This window comes from Aedes aegypti, chromosome 3 (genome assembly GCF_002204515.2).
Source record: "Aedes aegypti strain LVP_AGWG chromosome 3, AaegL5.0 Primary Assembly, whole genome shotgun sequence".
Taxonomy (NCBI): domain Eukaryota; kingdom Metazoa; phylum Arthropoda; class Insecta; order Diptera; family Culicidae; genus Aedes; species Aedes aegypti.
The window spans coordinates 91,428,769-91,449,192 of NC_035109.1; the positions used below are offsets into that span (position 1 = coordinate 91,428,769).

Consider the following 20,424-nt stretch of genomic DNA (forward strand, 5'->3'; position numbering starts at 1 on the left):
CTGGCCGAGGCTGCGGTCGGCCGTCAAAACTTTTTAAATTAAACATCCAGACCATTATAATGGGGTGACCGTGGTGGAAAATTGCGATCTCAAAGTTGCTGTAGGTACACGCCCGGCCTGGTCGGTCAACACCGCACCGCCTTCTGTCCACCACTGACTGGCCGAAACCACTTTTCGGTGAGGCGGGAATTCTTGGCAACTCGCTTCGCTTTCAACATCAGGCAGTAGCGTAGCTAGGGGGCTCTTGGTTGACGAAATAACAAAATGCTCTCAGTATTCCTAAAACCATGAAATTGCGTCAAATTTGTAGTCTAAATCCTTGAAAGCCCAGAAATCTTGGAGCGGAATCAGCTTCTTCCCATAAGTGCAATTGACTCTGTACTGCTCCGACTACGTTCACGAATCACTTTAGCTTCGTTTACTCGCGGTCACGACAGATGCGAGTAAATCAGCACTCTGATGCTCACGAGCATTTTGTTTTGTTTTTGTTCCGGTTCAGCAGACATGCTCACCACTTTCCACCATTGATTTCTTGACACACACCCCACCTCCCTCCACCCTGATAAAAATCCTGACTACACCCATGGTCTGGGTTCGGCTGGATGCTTCTCGCCACAACAGAGAAACGACACCGAGGACAACGACTACGACATGGATGACGACGGTTCGGTTTGCACGATGGTTCCGTAATTAAAAATGCACAAGATAAATTAAAATTGTTTGAGCATTGTTAGGAACAGGACTGAACTGCTGGTTCGGTGTCGTCTTCAGCGATGTCATCTGCGTTTTTTTTTTGGGCTCGGTGGTGCAAGGAATGTGACAATGTGGGCTGAGGAGCGTTTTACAAGGAGCAACTCGTTTTTGCTCATAATCAATTCCCTTTGAACCGATGTCTAGCCTAACTAGTGTTGCCATATCTCATTCAAGGGTCTGCTTGTGTCAGATTTGGTGATGCACCTCTTTTTGACGTTTCTGAGCTTTATGTCTGTGCCAGAAACAAAAGTTACATCACCTATGGCTTGGAGTCATATTGACACCTAACTTTAATCGTGATATATATAATGCAAAATAGGCTGAAGTCAATCACTTCTGAGTGATTTTGTTCTATAATATTTGATTGTAGGCATATATTCTAAAGCCAATCTTGATACGTTATTTATTAGAAACCCATCAACCCAAGCTATGGTACATTTTATAGCTTTGATGAGTGGACTAGAATAATTAAGGTTTCCGTTCCATTCATGGTCCATGAAAAGCTCAAACAGTAACATTTATTACTCAAAGAAAGCATTCCAAAACCCACACACATCTCCCGTCCCAAAAAAATGATTTATGAATGAAAAATTGTAATTTTCCACTTTCCACCCTTTTGATTCCCGCCCATTTTATAGAGTTGGTTACAGCTCGCATCCCTCTGATTCTTGCGACTTTCGGCCCATTATCGTATGATTCTTCATCTCCCGGAAAAACTCGTAACCCAACCGTCGTCGAAAGTTGGCGGCGGTAATCCGGATGATTTGTTCCCAAATCCGGAAACTTACAGCAACAGCTAGGACCAACGAGGAGAGCAATTAATGCCAGCCTCATTCCGTTTATGCTTCCGAAGCCTTGTTTCTTAACTTAAGGGCAGCATCCGTGACGGGAAAGCTTTGCTAGAGGGGGATCAGATTTTAAAGTGTTATGTTTCTCCGCCTCGAAGGCAGCTGTGTTTCTCAATTCATTCGACTGCCGACATCGATAAATTATAACTTTTGGACTTTTGAGCGGGTTCTTTGGGGAAGAATTGGGGCAACCGCAGGAAAGGGCTCATGGAACGACGAAGCCATAAATTATCAGATAAAATATTGGCATATAGGCAAGGTTGAGCCTTTGATCAAAGGGCGCAGAACGAACGATGACAATTAAGAGCTCTTGTCTTTAAAGTTCACATCGGAAGACAAGGAATCAGCACATGATAGTGCAAGACCTTAAAGGGTCAATGTCAAACAGAAAGTATATTCAAAAAATAAGAATCGCAACTGTAATAATAATCACAATCACAACAACAAACGCAATATAAACTCAAATCCAAAGCCAAAGCCAGAAGCCAAAGCCAAAAGCCAAAGCCAAAAGCCAAAGCCAAAGCCAAAAGCCAAAGCCAAAGCCAAAGCCAAAAGCCAAAGCCAAAGCCAAAGCCAATGCCAAAAGCCAAAAGCCAAAGCCAAAAGCCAAAGCCAAAAGCCAAAGCCAAAGCCAAAGCCAAAAGCCAAAAGCCAAAGCCAAAGCCAAAAGCCAAAGCAAAAAGCCAAAGCCAGAAACCAAAGCCAAAAGCCAGCCAGAAGCCAAAGACAGAAGCCAAAGCCATACGCCGAAGCCATAAGCCAAAGCCAGAAGCCAAAGCCAGAAGCCAAAGCCAAAGCCAGAAGCCAAAGCCAAAAGCCAAAGCCAGAAGCCAAAGCCAGAAGCCAAAACCAGAAGCCATAGCCAATGCCAGAAGCCAGAAGCCAGAAGCCAAAGCCAGAAGTCAAAGCCAGAAGCCAAAGCCAGAAGTCAAAGCCAGAAGTCAAAGCCAGAAGCCAAAAGCCAAAGCCAGAAGCCAAAGCCAGAAGCCAGCCAGAAGCCAAAGCCAGAAGCCAAAGCCAGAAGCCAGAAGCCAGAAGCCAATGCCAAAAGCCAAAGCCAGAAGCCAAATGCCAAAGCCAAAGCCAAGACCAACGAACCAATGAATCAATGAGCCAAAACACCAAAGAGCCAAAGAGCTAAAAATCCAAAGAGTCAAAGGGCCAACGAAACAAAGAATCAAAGATCTAAAGAGTCAAAGATCCAAAGAGCCAAAGAGCCACAGAGCCAAAAATCCAATAATTCAAAGAACCGAAGAGCCAAATAGTCAAAGAGCCAAAGAGCCAATTGACTAAAAAATCAAAGTGGCAAAGAGCCAGAAGGCCAAAAAGCCGTAGAGCCGAACCAAAAAGCAAATAAACGAGCCAAAGATTCAAAGAGCCAAAAGTCCAAAGAGTCAAAGAGCCAAAGAGCCAAAGATCCAATGAGCCAAAGATCCAATGAGCCAAAGAGCAAATAAAAAAGGGCCACAGATACAAAAAGCCAACAATCGAAAGATCTTAAGAGCCAAAGATCCAAGGATTCAAAGAGCCAAAGAGTCAAAGATCCAAAGAGCCAAAGAGCCACAGAGCCAATGAACCAAAAAGCCAAAGAGCCAAAGAATCGAAGAGCCAAAGAGTCCATAAACCATAAAGCCAAAGAGCAAAGAGCCAAGGAGCCAAAGAGTCAAAGAGCCAAAGAGCCAAACAACTAGTCACAGCGTAGTTCAACGGACAGGATACGGATTACGGATTATAAACTACATTGCGACACCGAGCTGACAGTCGTGTTATTCCATTCCCCAAGTAAGGGTGGGTAATACCAACTTGAAACGACTATTAGGCTAATAGTGCCATTGCCCCTGTCCCGGTAAAACCTTGACAGGTCTCTAGATACGTTCGGAAGCCGTCCATCTTAAGTGATGGGTATTAGGCTCGGATGATCAAACCCCGTTCTACACTGATCCGGTTCTGAAACACGATTCTCTTAAGGGATCGGTCTACCCTTGCATGCTTCTTGCATGGATTACCATGGGATCATGAAGGCGACTACGTACGGCGTAAAATGATAGCGGCCCAGAGGAGGGACCCTGAAGAATGGAAGAGGGTCTAATTGCAATCGAAGAAGGCGCGGTGAACCCTTCCGCTAAAGGTGGCTTAGTAAGAACACCACCATCGTAGCTAGAAGATCCAAGGAACCCTTGGACTAGCTGAGTAGGAATGGGCAGCCGTTGTACAGAAAGCGGAATCGCCTGAGAAGGAGTTGTCGGCGGCCAAGACTGTCTTAGAAATAAGACTAGTGTCGACTCAACTAACGGCGATGCCAATCACTTCTGTGAGGGAAACCAACGAAAAAAGGGACAAATCTCAGAAGTCGGAAAGCGTGTCCTTCACGCTGAAGAGGCCAAGAAACCGAGACAGGTGATTCCAAGAAACACAAGGGCGCTCGCATCTGCGAGACATTTCCAGCGAAAGCAGCAACCACCAAGGAAGGCAACAATACCCCATGGGAAATCGTCAAGGGAAAAAATCGGAAGACGAAAACAAAAACTCTTCAAGAGCCGAAAGAGAGGCGAAGCGCTTATAGTCGAAGCAAGCGATGACTCGTACGAGAAGGTTCTCCGTGCAATGCGGACAAACCCGGAGCTCGAACAGCTAGGAGCAGACGTGCGAAGGTCAGGCGCACCCGTACCGGAAATATGATCCTGGGGCTAAAAATAGACCCGATGGCAAGCAGCTCTTCCTACAAAGAGCGCACCGATTAAGCCATGGGTAATACGGTACAAGTGAGAGCCGTGTGCCCGGAGGCGGTCCTTGAATGCAAGTTGGTGATATATTGGCTTTTCAGTCTTGACAAAATTAAAAACTGTTATTTTATTTTGTCCAACGTTTCGGTCCGTTTGGGACCTTCCTCAGGGACTCAATTGTTACAGTTCTTTCGTTCTTTCTTGGATGCAAGAACATGGATGTAACCTCAACGAACGAAGATGTAAGGGTCTGCTATGAAGGAGCAGTGCGAGCTAGATGAAGTGCAGATGCCGATTCGCATAAGGAAAGGGCAATCCAAAATGCTAAGGCTTCCGATTAAAGCGGCCGTCAAGGCATCAAAAACGGAGAAGATATAAATAGGCTAATCGGTATGTTCACTGAGAGTCTCTCAGAAACCGGAAGCATGCTATAGATGCCACGATTACGGTTATCTTGCTAGATTCTACAAGGGGATTGACAGAGGTTATTTATACGGAAGGTGCAGAGAAGAAGGCCTCAAGGCGCAAGCCTGTCGGAAGCCTCCAAATGGTATGATCTGCGCTAACGGAGAGAGTAACAACCACGTTACAAGAGGCTTGCGATGTCCGGCCTTCATAAAGGCGACTGCTACCAAACCACAGTGGAGGTAATACAAATTATCCTCAACCACTGTGATACAGCACAACACTTGCTGAGGCAATATGTGACCGAGTGCAATTGCGATGTGGTGGCTATTATATCGGAGCAATACAGACAACGCAAAATCAGTGGCAATATGGACGGAGGGAAGACATCCTTTCCAAGAAGTGGTAAACCGTACATATGGAGGCTTTATTATAGCCAAAAATAACGAAGTATTCTTCTGTAGCTGCTACTCACCTCACAGTAGATTCACCAACCTAAGAGGGAGCAGTTGTTGCCCAAAATGGTGCCACCAGCACATACCGTTGGGATGGCCGAGAGTCAATTATGGACGTAACCTTCTGTAGCCCTGGGCTGTCAGGATATGTGAACTGGTGAGTGAGTGAGGAGTATACTTACAGCGACCACCAAGCGTTTCGGTATAATATTGGTAGCGGACAGCAGTTGGAAGCGCGTGCGACTCAATCAAAGGAGTGGAGGTGGAAAACGTCACAGTTAGACAAGGAGGTGTTCATTGAGGCGTTGAGGTTGGAGCGCAATGCTAAGCACTTTACTGCGAGTGAGTTGAGAGCGGCATTAGCACGATCATACGATGCAACCATACCGAGGGAGGGTAAACCGAGACATGGTCGCCGCCCAGCCTACAGGTGGAGCTCGACGATTGCCGATCTGCGTACAAGCTGCTTTCGGGCTAGGAGAATGATGCAGGGAGCCCGCAACGACGCTGAAAGAGCAGATTAAAGACCAGCATAAAAGGCGGCAAAAAACCGCTCACAACAGGGAAACAATTCAAATCGGTGGGATGACGCCTACAGAGTTGCAATGGCGAAGTTAAGAGGCCCAGCTGTCACCCGATAGGCGCCCGGAGAAGATGAAAAACATCATTGAAGCACTATTCCCGCGACACGGCCCGACGAGCTGGCCATCCACACCGTAGAGCTCAGGATGGCGATGAAGAAAAAGTTCAGGTAACGATCGCGGTGGTGAAAGCCTTAAAAACCAGGAAGGCTTCGGGACCAGACGGTATCCCCAACGTAGCTCTGAAAGCAGAAATCCAAGAAATTCCGAATATGTTCAGGGTGGAAGCTATGGAGACGGCGCGTAAGCATAAAAAGGAGAGGTAATCGATACTGCGGAGTGGTCAGTCTGGACGAAAAAAATGCCTTCAACAGTTCCAGTTTGGCTGCGATCGCCGAATCGCTGCACAAATTGAAGGTCCCCGAGTATCTGTGTTAGATTTTGAGGAGCTACTTTCAAAATCGTACACTGATCTACGAAACAGACGCTGGAAAAGGTACCGTGATTTTGGGTGAAATTGATCATTTTGTACTGTTTTCCATGTCTGATTTCTATGATGATGTTGCCAAAGCCAAACAATTGAATACTGGAAAACAAGTACGACGGTGAGCCTCATTGGCTCATATACCGAAATTTTCATCCGGATGTGATTTTAGTGCTAAAAATCGTCTCTAAAATAAAAAATCAGGAGATCCTCTTTCAGAGTGAAATTGATCACTTGTCAAACTGTTATTGTTAAGTTTGAAAACAACTTTGTTTTATTAATTTGAGTTTTCTGAATCCAAATATGCTTACATAAATCTTAACAACGTAAGATTTATGGAAATAATAAATAATTAAATTTCAAGAATACCGTAGAAAACGCCTAAATGTAGGCAATTCCCCAAGGAATCTTCTGATATTAATCAAAAATTCAATTATTTCAACAAAATGATCAAATTGCAACGAATTTAGATGATGAAATCTATTTTGGGGATATATTTTAAGTATCCTTATAAACTTTCAGGTTGACACCATATCCAAATCCTTGTTTAAAACTAGAAGTTTATTGATGCCTGCTAATGTCACACCGAACACGATTATCGAATTTTCCATTATTTTCATAGAAATAAACATTCTTTAACACAAAAAACTTTACAACATACAATTAGACAGTAGTTAAGACAAGCAACGTTCATTTACTATATATTGCATTGATTTTTGTGCTCTATAAGTTAGAAATAAAATCGATTGACACAGTGATCAATTTCACCCGATTTTACGGTACACAACAATCACCGCGGGAGTTTAACAGGGTTCTATTCTTGGCTCGACTCTCTGAAACGGTAGGTATGATGGAGTGTTGGAGCTGAGCTTCCCTCGGAATGTGAAGATCGTAGTAGGAGGTAGTAATACTTGCTACTGAGGCAGTAGACGCCGTGAAAGAATGGATGCGAGGGAAGAAGCTAGTGTTAGCCCATCACAAATCCGAAGTAGTGATGATAAACAACCGAAAGGCAGTACAGCAAGCGAGAATCTCGGTTGGACAGTGTACCATTGACTCAAAGCGGGAAGTCAGACACCTTGGAGTGATGATCGATGATCGGCTGAGCTTCAACGGCCATGTCAATAATGCATGTGAGAGGGCCGTGAAGATTATATCAGCTTTATCCCGGATCATGCCCAACAATTCAGCGATCAGCAGCAGCAAGAAATGGCTACTGGCGAGCGTGTTTACATCGATACGTAGATACGCTAAACCCGTGTGGGTGACAGCACTGCAGACGAAGAGGAACTGCTCCCGGCTAAACAGTACGTTCAGACTGATGACCATGCGTGTGTCGAATGCGTATCGCACGATTTCATCGGAGGCAGTCTATGTGATTGCAGGATAGATCCCTGTAAGTCTCCAACTTGGAGAGGATAGCGAGTGCTACAGGGATCGAGACACGCGGGGAATTTGGAAAAGACCATGAGGAAATGGCAACAGCAACGGGATAGCGCTGAGACCGGTAGATGGACGCACCAACTAATTCCGTGCCTGTCGATATGGTTAAACAGAAAACACGGAGAGATGAATTTCCATTTGGCTGCTTCAAAAAATACCTGGTTTGGACGCGCAAGGTCGCCGTTATGTACCGGGTGCGGCGATGTTGAGGAAACCCCTGAGCATCTTCGAATGTCCGCGCTTCGAGCATGAGCGATCCGAGAAGAGATCCGTCGTTGGTAATGACGTTAATGTGCACAATTTCGTCCAACGAAGGTGTGCTAAAGAAGAGAAATGGGACGCGATAAACAGGACAATCGTCCAGCTGATGTCGTTTTTACAACAAAGAGGAGCAACGGAACTTAACGCAGCGGACAGCACATGGCTCTGAGTCGTTGGGACAGCCGTTATCGTAGGACAGACTTCGGCACTTGACAAGTCAGTCGGTTAAAGCGAGCATATGAAGGAGACCAATGGGCGCAACCGGAGTAGGCTAGTATCGGCAATAAGCCGTTGAGGCACCTGCAAACCTAGGACAGGACGTGACAGCTCAACTAAGACTGCCCCGTTGTTATTCAGCCGATTACCTTGACGATGCAGAAGCCAGTGTTACCAGTTTCCTTTTTAAACAAATCTTGTGATCAAATTCAAATATAAAGGCTCATAATTTGAATGTTTCTTGCACGCTTCATTCAATTAGTGTATTAGAGTTGCTATATTTATAAAAATATCAGTTTGAAATTCAAAAACTGGCGATATTTCAGAGAAAATCGACACAATTTCGATGATAATGGTCTCAATTAGGTATTTTTATTTATATTAGCATTGTAGGATCGCATGCTTTGAACTTAACATCGAATATAAATAAATTTGAAACAAAAAGATTTCATGAAAAATTTCCAAACTTTTGATAAAAACTCAAATTTATGAACTAGCAACACGGCCGGGCTAGCAACAAAATGCCCTGTTGCAATCCAAATCAACGATGTGAAAGTAGGCCTTTGCCAAAACGACCAATGAGAAGTGGTCTTTTTTGACAGGCAATTGGTTTCGTTTTTGTACTTTGACCTGTCACGTCTTGTCTTAGCTGCAAACCGGAAGTCATCCTCCAACCGCAATAGCAGGACCGACCCCTACACTTAACCGACCAACATCGCGTCGGTGTACGTCCGCCGGGGACTAGCTGAGTAGATCACGAAACAGCACCGGCACATGGTCGTCGGGCGCCTGCGAACCAGAAGCTTCTCTCGACTGGAATCGCAGGACCGACCTCGGCATCTGCCCGGTCAGCTTCGGAGTAAGTAAAGTCCACCATCTGTTCCGACCTCAATATCTGCCACCGTCGGGGAAATCTTCGTCGTAGTAGGATAGATTCACCGTCGGAGACTATTCTGAGTAGTCCGTAGCGAGTCACCGGCTTAAGTCGTCGGGGCACCAATGAACTGGAAGCCATGCTCCAACCGGAATTGCTGGATCGATCTCGGCACTTCACCGGTCAGCAGCAGTTACGCGCAGCAGGAATCGCGTTACGCTAACGGTTTCGGGATGTATTCCTACGTCGGGAACTATCCGCTGGAGTATGCTAGCTCCACCATCGGTAACTTTGCCGAGTATCGATAGTGACAAATCACCAGTTTTAGGTCGTCGGGGCGCCAGTGAACCGGAAGCGACCCTCCAATCGGAATCGCTGGACCGACCTCGGCATCCTACTGGCCCAACCTGGAGAGCTCGGGAATCACTAGACTAGCAGCAGGCGCAAAAGCTGCATAGGGCTCTGGCGAGATGCGAGCCACAAACACGTCGCAGCAGAGCAACGAAGCGTATGAATCACAGAAGCGGCAGTAGAAACGTGGCCCTGGCGTTACGTCAGCCCCATATGCAGTATAAAGAGAGCAAGGGAAGTACAGGAGCTCAAGATGCATAAATACAATCCAATCCAAATTCAATTCAATTCCAAGTAGAAAAAAGGAGATTCGTCATACATAAATTAGATTAACCCGTTAACGCCCAAGGTATCTCACAATTGGAATTTATCTCCGTTCTTATTACTCATAGTCGTATTCCCATAAATTAAACCTTATTTCACCAAAAAATTTCAAGTCTATGGTAGGGATCCAAAAAAATTCATGAAAGTATGTCGTCCATATCTAGCTGTTCTATAAGTTTATTTTTGAGATTAATCAAATATATTTTCATGCAGTTCGACTCATTATAATGTAAACAAGTTGGAAAAAACTGCTGGTGAGGGGTAATTCATAAATTACGTCACGTACAGAAGAGGAAGGAGGGGGTTACAATGAAACGTGACTACCCATATAAAAATTGGAATCGATACAAAAAGTGTGATACAGAGGAAAATTGAGGAGGATGAATATGGCAAAACTTTGCGTGACGTAATTTATGGACGTACCCTGATAAAGAAATTGTAACATAAATAATAAAAATTTCAGAGGCGAAAGGTGCATGCCGGAACTAAATCATTTAGTGACTTCAATTCAATTTTCTGCTCTCCCACGTAAGTAAGATACAGACATACATACATTTCCTTACATGTACATGTACAATTATGCACACTAAAGCCATTTATACCAAAAACAAAATAAAATCTTACATCAAATATTTTGATTTAGAAAAAAAAAACCTACAGATGTTTCAGAATAGTCTTCAAAAAGATTATAGAAAACTTGCCAGCTGATAATGGAAACATAACTATCAAAATATTTTTTCTGGTTCAAGTTATTAGTATACAATGTGACTCTGATCTGACAGTGATCGAAATTTATATTTGGAAATATCAGAATTTCGTTAGTGCTGATCAAAAGTTAGTCCATCAGTCCAATGACAGTCAAATATTGGACTCCAACTATTACATGCTTTACAGATGTGAATATTTGAAGCCAACATTATTCGGCTATAACGTTTAAGTTACTGCATCACTGATGCATATAGTCTTATTCACCGATAGAACCGAATCCATGCGGTCCAAGACTTTTGACACTAGAGCTGGCCAGAATACCTGGGGAGCATACGGAAGCTTGCCCGCTCAAATGTCACAATTCTTGGACCGAGTGCGTTCAGCAAGGAAGGCTCTTTACTGCTACCTCAACGCGTCGCTGGTTCTAAAAGGTAAACAACCATACAAAACTACAACCAAACAATGGCGAAGGCGTAATCAATTTTCTCGAAAACATTCATTTTGGGCATGAAGTAGAATTTTCTGATTAAATTGGCAACAACGCACTGCAGAAGCGCGTACAGTCAGGTCTCCTATTAGACACATGGTTGGGGGGCGTAATAGGAATCTACGTTATAGGAGACCCAGGGCTTATGGGATTTCATCACTTTGGGGGTGTCGTTGAATATCTCGTATGCTAAAAGAGATAGTACAGTACTGTCTTCGGCGAAGTTTCAGTACTAAGTACGATCTACCTTTAGGAGTTGAGGATCATCCTTTTAGTTGAGAACTTGGCCGGTAGGGGCGCTTTTTCTGATTTGCACTATATGAACCATGGGGGATAAGAATGCAAAATTTTGTAACATATGATATCTCTGAATCCTGATGTTTTGGAAGGTTGGAGTCTTCGGAAGAGTTGTTCAGTAGCTCAAGGGCTGACATGTGGTGGCCATTTTAATACGGAATTACGCCACCAGGCGGCGCTAGTGGGCATGGAATTTTTGTTTTGCGCATAGCTCAGTTGCCTGACCATTTAGAAAGATGGCGTCTTCGGCAAAGTTGCTCAGTATCACAAGGGCTAACATTATTTGAGCCGAAAGTTTCGAAATTTTGCCACGAGGCGGCGCTAGTGAGCCAAGAATTTTTGTTTCGTGGATATCTCAGTAGTCTGACCACTTAGAAAATTGACGTCTTCGGCAAAGTTGCTCAGTATCACAAGGGCTAACATTATGTGAGCCGAAAGTTTCGAAATTTTGCCACGAGGCGGCGCTAGTGAGCAAAGAATTTTTGTTTTGCGCATAGCTCAGTTGCCTGACCACTTAGAAAGATGGCGTCTTCGGCAAAGTTGCTCAGTATCACAAGGGCTAACATTATTTGAGCCGAAAGTTTCGAAATTTTGCCATTAGGCGGCGCTAGTGAGCAAGGAATTTTTGTTTTGCGCATTGCTCAGTTGCCTGACCACTTAGAAAGATGGCGTCTTCGGCAAAGTTGATCAGTATCACAAGGGCTAACATTATTTGAGCCGAAAGTTTCGAAATTTTGCCACGAGGCGGCGCTAGTGAGCCAAGAATTTTTGTTTCGTGGATATCTCAGTAGTCTGACCACTTAGAAAATTGACGTCTTCGGCAAAGTTGCTCAGTATCACAAGGGCTAACATTATGTGAGCCGAAAGTTTCGAAATTTTGCCACGAGGCGGCGCTAGTGAGCAAAGAATTTTTGTTTTGCGCATAGCTCAGTTGCCTGACCACTTAGAAAGATGGCGTCTTCGGCAAAGTTGCTCAGTATCACAAGGGCTAACATTATTTGAGCCGAAAGTTTCGAAATTTTGCCATTAGGCGGCGCTAGCGAGCAAAGAATTTTTATTTCGTGGATAGCTCAGTAGTCTGACCACTTAGATAGTTGGCGTCTTCGGCAAAGTTGCTCAGTATCACAAGGGCTAACATTATTTGAGCCGAAAGTTTCGAAATTTTGCCATTAGGCGGCGCTAGTGAGCAAGGAATTTTTGTTTTGCGCATTGCTCAGTTGCCTGACCACTTAGAAAGATGGCGTCTTCGGCAAAGTTGATCAGTATCACAAGGGCTAACATTATTTGAGCCGAAAGTTTCGAAATTTTGCCACTAGGCGGCGCTAGTGAGCAAGGAATTTTTGTTTCGTGGATAGCTCAGTAGTCTGACCACTTAGAAAGTTGGCGTCTTCGGCAAAGTTGCTCAGTATCACAAGGGCTAACATTATTTGAGCCGAAAGTTTCGAAATTTTGCCATTAGGCGGCGCTAGTGAGCAAGGAATTTTTGTTTTGCGCATTGCTCAGTTGCCTGACCACTTAGAAAGATGGCGTCTTCGGCAAAGTTGATCAGTATCACAAGGGCTAACATTATTTGAGCCGAAAGTTTCGAAATTTTGCCACTAGGCGGCGCTAGTGAGCAAGGAATTTTTGTTTCGTGGATAGCTCAGTAGTCTGACCACTTAGAAAGTTGGCGTCTTCGGCAAAGTTGCTCAGTATCACAAGGGCTAACATTATTTGAGCCGAAAGTTTCGAAATTTTGCCATTAGGCGGCGCTAGTGAGCAAGGAATTTTTGTTTTGCGCATTGCTCAGTTGCCTGACCACTTAGAAAGATGGCGTCTTCGGCAAAGTTGATCAGTATCACAAGGGCTAACATTATTTGAGCCGAAAGTTTCGAAATTTTGCCATTAGCCGGCGCTAGTGAGCAAGGAATTTTTGTTTTGCGCATTGCTCAGTTGCCTGACCACTTAGAAAGATGGCGTCTTCGGCAAAGTTGCTCAGTATCACAAGGGCTAACAGTATTTGAGCCGAAAGTTTCGAAATTTTGCCACTAGGCGGCGCTAGTGAGCAAGGAATTTTTATTTTGTGGATAGCTCAGTAGCTTGACCACTTAGAAAGATGGCGTCTTTGGCAAAGTTGCTTAGTATCACAAGGGCTAACATTATTTGAGCCGAAAGTTTCGAAATTTTGCGACTAGGCAGCGCTAGTGAGCGAAAAATTTTTGTATTGCGGATAGCTCAGTACCCTGACCAAAGTTGTTCAATATGACACTAGGCTATCGATTTTCTTCGCATTGTCACGTTTAAGTAAAAGTGCCTGGAGAAAAATATATACATTATTTTTACAATCGGATAAAAGTATGGCTAATATCACAGAACAGATAGCCATCTTAGAACAATACCTAATTTTCGCCTAGAGTACGAGAAAATGCGAAGATGAGTAGGCGAATAAAACATTGTTTACCCCATTTAAATTCACAGTGCATGATATTGACATTGATTTCGTCTAAAATGATCTGCTTAGCTAGTATAATGTGTTTGACGTTATGTCAACACCGTTGATTCGCCAGCACAGCAAGCCTTGCAGCCTTGCAGTGCATCTATCAAAACATTTGCCAACAAAAACATGACACGCTTTGAATTGCAAACAATATAAACGATTTTCCGCTGATGGCTATGGCATCCTTTCGGGATTAAATTATCTTTGGATATGTGTAAGAAAAATGGTGTAGTAACTAGTAATATCCTTTACCTCCGACTGCAGTTTTCGACCTGAAACAACAATTACCAATCTCTCCCGCTCCCTTGCTGCACGCGAAATGTATTTGCTAATAAACTTATATCGAGAAAAATAAAAAGGTAATTTCAGTCATGTGTTCTTTAAAGCAATAAATAGCTCAAAAAGGTTTTTACATGATGCCGCACACAGGTTTTGCCTGACCAGTTTGATTTTCTCTAAGAAAACGCATGCACGCAAAGGCTCGTCCAACACGATGATACTAATATTCGCATGAATGATGTGGTTGAAATTATTCAATATCCAACTCCACTGTATCAAGTTTTGTTTATAGGCCTTTTCATGTGACAGATCCGTCTATGCATTTACATCGGTGGAGGACCGGTGCATACACGAGGCTGTCATTTTCATAGAAGAACTGTCAAAGAGCTCCCCGATCAGCTGTTTTTGAACGTCATGTGAATAAGCCTATCGTTTTCCACCAAAGGATTGCTATGATGTCTGATGTCCATCAGATGTGCAAATTTTTAGACGAGTGCAAGGTTGATTAATTTGTCGCGGTGTTATGTTATCTAATTGCGTTGAATTGAATGAATACAATTATATTTTGTTCCGGTACAACTAGTTTGAAATACAAAAAAAGATTTGTTTCCGAATCTTCAGACTAAGCACCCGACATGGCACGTTGTCAAGCGCATCTGATCTGCTATCCAGTATTAATTTACCGAACATAGTGCTGTGACGGGCAAATGTTTCACTTAATACACTTTAGACTGGTAATGATCGCCAGTAGGGCCAACCAGTAGGGTGGTTTGATACAACTCTAGGACATTCCTGACGTCCGATATAATTTTATTGCTTTCCTTACTATTGCGCCTCCCGTTCCATAGGTTTGGTTCATCCGAATCCCCATTGAAACGACGAATATTTATATTGGACACGAGGAACATTTAGTAATATTTCATTCAGGGAGCATGTTGTATTCTTGTATTTAATCGTTCTCCTGTGAACTTAATGACAGTGATTCAATCCTGAGATTGAATCCTGGCGCAAATACCGCACGCTGAGATTGAAAAAATCAGGATTCAAAACGATCCCGCTTATTGAGATGGATTCAAAGCATGCTTGTTTAAATCTTGGAGCAGAAGGATGATCTTAGAAGACTGTATTAAATTAACTACAATAGTTATTTGAAATCTTTTCAGTACATGTTGAACTTTTGATGGGCTTCATTATAGACACAATATTTTGATTTTTATATTTTTCCTCGATAGTCTGTGGATTTTATAGCTTTCCATAAATCTAACCCCGTATTCTTATGCTTTGCCATGTATAGAAATCGGAGTTCGGGTTCGGGTTCGGGTCGGGTTTGAAGGCTACAAAATTATCGGGTACGGGTCGGGTTCGGGCTTGAAAAAAATCGGGTTTAGTCGGGTTTGGGTCAGGTTTGGTGAGAATTGTGAACAGAGTAACAACCTAAAAGCTTCCCTATGCATCAGAAACGATGAATTTATAATCTTTTCAAACTCGGGTTCTACTAGGGTTTTTCTTAGAAAACTTTTTCGGGTTTTGAGTCATGTTCGGGTTTGAACAGCGAAAATTTTTCGGGTTCGGGTCGGGTCCGGGTTTGCTTTTCAATTACCCGCATAGGAAAACACAATTTATCATACATTGAAAACAGTAAAACACTTATTTCCGTTAAGGTTAACGTATTACAAAGAGTTGCTTTTATGTTAAACAATACGAAATTCAAAGTTAAAGACCATAAAGAATCATTTCAGTATTAAATACTGAATGGTGACAATTACTTAAACTGTAATGTCATTGTAAAACTATATAAAGCTGACAAACCGTGAGATATTGTTGAAACATATCATCAACGTTCGCCAAATGGTTCACTGTTGTATATCCGCAAACTAGTCCGTAACACACTCACACATGTAAATTTAACTATATGTTACAAATGCTTAACAGTTTGGCGAACAGTTGCACGCGTTGGTAAGTGTATATATTTTAAATTCATTTAGCTGCAAACGCTTAAAACAACTAACAGAACTATGTTTACATTTTCATGAATCAATAGAATTTATCTTACCCTCTATCACAACTGATCCGAAGATCATTTTTGTCCAAATTTATAAGATTTGCGGATGTATCAAGAATTGCGATTTTTGTCGGGACATTGATTCGAAAATCAATATTTTTCAAACAAAATTATAAAAATTTTACATCTACTGTGAGTTGTTTTTAGCGTGTCCTGTTTATTTTGTTCTTGAAGTAAAAAAAAGCAAAAAAGTGAAAATTTTATAAAAGAGTGCAAATAAATGAAAAAAAAGTCTTTTTTGCAATTTCTCATCGTAACAGGCTGTTTTCCATCACGCTAATCTGTCATGAAACGGCCTACTTTCCTGCACTGAAGTATACAATGCGGGAATAGTCATTACCTAACTGAAACCAGTGCTGTAATGATTCATTACGCAACGCTTTCTCATTACGCAACTGTTTTGAGTTGCGTAATGAATCATTACACAACAATTTCTCAGAAATTGTAAAATAATGGTGAATGCATTCCGATATAATTTCTGATACCCTCAAGTGGTCTTCTACGAAATTGCAAAAAATGTTGTACGTAACTCGTTGCAGAACTCGATTTTTACAGCACTCGTCGTAATTATCCTACTCGGCAAGCCTCGTAGGATAAATTTACGACTCGTGCTGTAAAAATCATCATTCTGCAACTTGTTCCGTAAACTACTATTTCCACACCAAAAAATCTCTTGTTGCCATGACAAGCCTGCTGATCCTTGTGTGCTGTCGGTGTTATTTGCCCATCACAAACGCTTCATCGTTATTGCAGAAACCGCAGATTTTTCCCCTGGAATCGAAGGCCGGATTTTCTACCATTCTTTGGATTTGCCTTTCCATTCGGACTAATCGAAAACTTCACTCAAAGATTTTGTAAGGTAAGTGTTAGTGACATTGAATAGTGATTGTCTTTACTGGCGTATTAACTTCACGCGGCCTTCGGGAACGACGCGCGGCACTTTTCTCACCCCGTTATGATTCTTATGGGAGAATAACATTACGGTATTTGCTTAAGTGAGGTGCGTCGTTCTCCCAAAGGAAGATCGCGTGAAATTTTGCAAGTGCCCTAAGGAAAACAAACCATCCGCCGCGCGGCGTATACTATGCAAGGAATATGACAATAATATCTGTTTGTTTCCTTTCTCTTAGAGAATCTGTACTCCATTTGAGAAGTGAAAGGAAAGCAATGGCACGACATGACTAGACCCTTGGCCATGCGGAAACATATGGAAACGAGTGTAAAACCTCCATCAGGAAAAATAGTGTCCGCAATAACACCATGAACGCTAGTGTGTAATTGGAATCGATGGCAATATGAATACAATTATTATATTTTTACCTTATGTTCGCCTATTTATTTCAAATGAGAAAAACCAACAGTATGGCATCGGGTAAAAATTACAATAAAGCACCATAAAACTGATATTACACATACGTTATTTAATTTAGTACCGACTTTATTGTTCCACTATTTCGATACTGTTTGCTTTACAGTGGATTGTTACAGTATATCGACTGTTCCTCAAACTGTAAACGGAAAAAAATGTTCGAGAAAATCGGCCTTTTTTGTATGGTTACATAACTTAACCGCCTATTCCCCACATTGTTATTTTCCCAAATACCATTCCCCAAACTGTAAAAATCGTTTATGGTATTGTTGGTTTATTGTTTTTTTGGATGTTATATGGAACTGTTCATAAATTGTCGCAAATAGTTGCGGATAGTTTCGGAAACAGTGGTTGTATTGTTTTGGTTTATGCGGGTACAGTCTTGGGTTCGGGTCGGGTCCGGGTTTTAAGAAATAAAATAAGTCGGGTACGAGTCGGGTTCGGGTTTGAAAAATGTGAAACCCGACCATCTCTAAAAAACAGAGAGAGACGCAACGACCCAGCGTCGAAGTTCAATGGAATAAACCAAATTTGGGTTCTTTCGAGTTTACCCAAAGTTAAGTTGTTTTGACCCATAACGTAGACTTCGAAAGCCAACGCTGGGTAGATTTTTTTTGCACTGAGTTGTTTGTTTTGCCGTTGTCAAATGGAAACAACCTAATGGTAGGTATATATAAGTTAACCCAAATTTGGGTTATCTCACGGAAAAGCCGAATTGCGTCAAAAGAAGTCAAAGTTGGTTTAATTTGCGGCTCCGTGTAGCATGCTGCAGCAGGCCGATCAAACTTCAAAATGTGTCCGAAGCAAAATGACTTTCGAATGAAGAGGAAAGGTTTAGGATATAGTTTTTGGTAAATTTAGGTACACTTGCTGTCCCGACATCACAAGTAACATTAGGCTGATACAAATATTAATTTTCTTTTATGTCACCCCCCCCCCTTCAAAAATCCGAAAATTTTGAAGGGGAGAAAAAAAAATCATCATTTTTTTGACATCAGTTAGGTTTTTTTAATTTTAAAAGTCGAAAACAGGTAAAATAATAATCCAGATGACGATTGAAAATAGTTTAACAACTATCGTTAAAAAAAAAAAATTCAAAAAAAAAATTTTTTTTTCAATTTTTATTTTTTTGTTCCTTATTTATTTTTATCCCCCCCCTCGTACCTTCCAAGTGGTCTCGGACATAAAAGAAAATTAATATTTGTATCAGCCTTATGGACATATTAATTTGATTTTTAATTTTTATCAAAATGCTGCTGATTCGATAGCTTACCAAAACTCTAAAAATATCGAAGCTTCACGCATAGGGTCAACTGTGGTAATTACCTTCGTAGTCGCGAAAACTCCACTCTTTCTGAAGATTACCTCTTTTGCAACAACCTTGGAGTAGAAATCTTATAAGAAGATTTAGACGAGCTTTCTTGTCTAATTCTGTACATTTTTCGGAAATTTAACTGTGTAAAAAGCTTGCCCGCCGCCACCAGGTGCGCTAGTGTTCGCGTTTATTTTGGCAGCTGTTTTTGTTGTCATCTTTCCCATCTGTTCTGTGCTAATATCCTAGTATTTTCGACGGATTGGGAGAATTTTTGATCAATAATTTGATATGAGAATGAGTGAGGATCCATTTACTACTCAAATATGTGATCGTTAGCTTCTCATATGAACCAGAGAAAAAAATACGTATGTTTGTTTTTATTTCGTCATTGCATGAACTTCATTTCTTGAACATTTTCCAAGGTATGGATTGGATAGAAATGAAGTTAGGTTGGAATGTCAGTCATTACTAATAAATTGGGAAATCCATTCGCTAACAATCTTAATGAGATAACTATGACTGGCCTTATCTCTTTAGTTACACGACACTCTTGTTTGAATATTTTTAAAATATAAACCTTCTTTTTCATAACGATAATTCAATCTTATAAAAAAAAACTTTTTCTACAGATTTCTACGTATATATAAAATCTCGAAACTTTCGGCTCAAATAATGTTAACCCTTGTGATACTGAGTAACTTTGCCGAAGACGCAATCTTTCTAAGTGGTCAGACCACTGAGCTATCCGCAAAACAAAAATTACTTGCCCACTAGCGCCGCCTAGTGGTAAAATTTCGAAACTTTCGGCTCAAATAATGTTAGCCCTTGTGATACAGATCAACTTTGCAGAAGACGCCATCGTTCTAAGTGGTCAGGCTACTGAGCTATGCGCAAAACAAAAATTCTTTGCTCACTAGCGCCGCCTAGTGGCAAAATTTCGAAACTTTCGGCTCACATAATGTTAGCCCTTGTGATACTGAGCAACTTTGCCGAAGACGCCATCTTTCTAAGTGGTCAAGCTACTGAGCTATGCGCAATACAAAAATTACTTGCTCACTAGCGCCGCCTCGTGGCAAAATTTTGAAACTTTCGGCTCAAATAATGTTAGCCCTTGTGATACAGATCAACTTTGCAGAAGACGCCATCGTTCTAAGTGGTCAGGCTACTGAGCTATGCGCAAAACAAAAATTCTTTGCTCACTAGCGCCGCCTAGTGGCAAAATTTCGAAACTTTCGGCTCACATAATGTTAGCCCTTGTGATACTGAGCAACTTTGCCGAAGACGCCATCTTTCTAAGTGGTCAAGCTACTGAGCTATGCGCAATACAAAAATTACTTGCTCACTAGCGCCGCCTCGTGGCAAAATTTTGAAACTTTCGGCTCAAATAATGTTAGCCCTTGTGATACTGATCAACTTTGTCCAAGACGCCATCTTTCTAAATGGTCAGACTACTGAGCTAACCACGAAACAAAAATTCTTGGCTCACTAGCGCCGCCTAGTGGCAAAATTTCGAAACTTTCGGCTCAAATAATGTTAGCCCTTGTGATACTGAGTAACTTTGCCGAAGACGCCATCTTTCTAAGTGGTCAGGCTACTGAGCTATGCGCAAAACAAATATTACTTGCTCACTAGCGCCGCCTCGTGGCAAAATTTTGAAACTTTGGGCTCAAATAATGTTAGCCCTTGTGATACTGATCAACTTTGTCGAAGACG

The 20,424-nt window shown here is 42.1% G+C and overlaps 1 long non-coding RNA gene across 1 annotated transcript; it reads left to right on the forward strand.

The window, feature by feature from the left end:
• The first annotated feature begins 16,711 nt into the window (after positions 1 to 16,711).
• On the forward strand, positions 16,712 to 17,351 carry LOC110679373. Its single transcript, XR_002502436.1, has 2 exons — positions 16,712 to 16,886; positions 17,160 to 17,351. It is a non-coding gene; the product is annotated as an uncharacterized LOC110679373 (long non-coding RNA).
• The last annotated feature ends 3,073 nt before the right edge of the window (positions 17,352 to 20,424 follow it).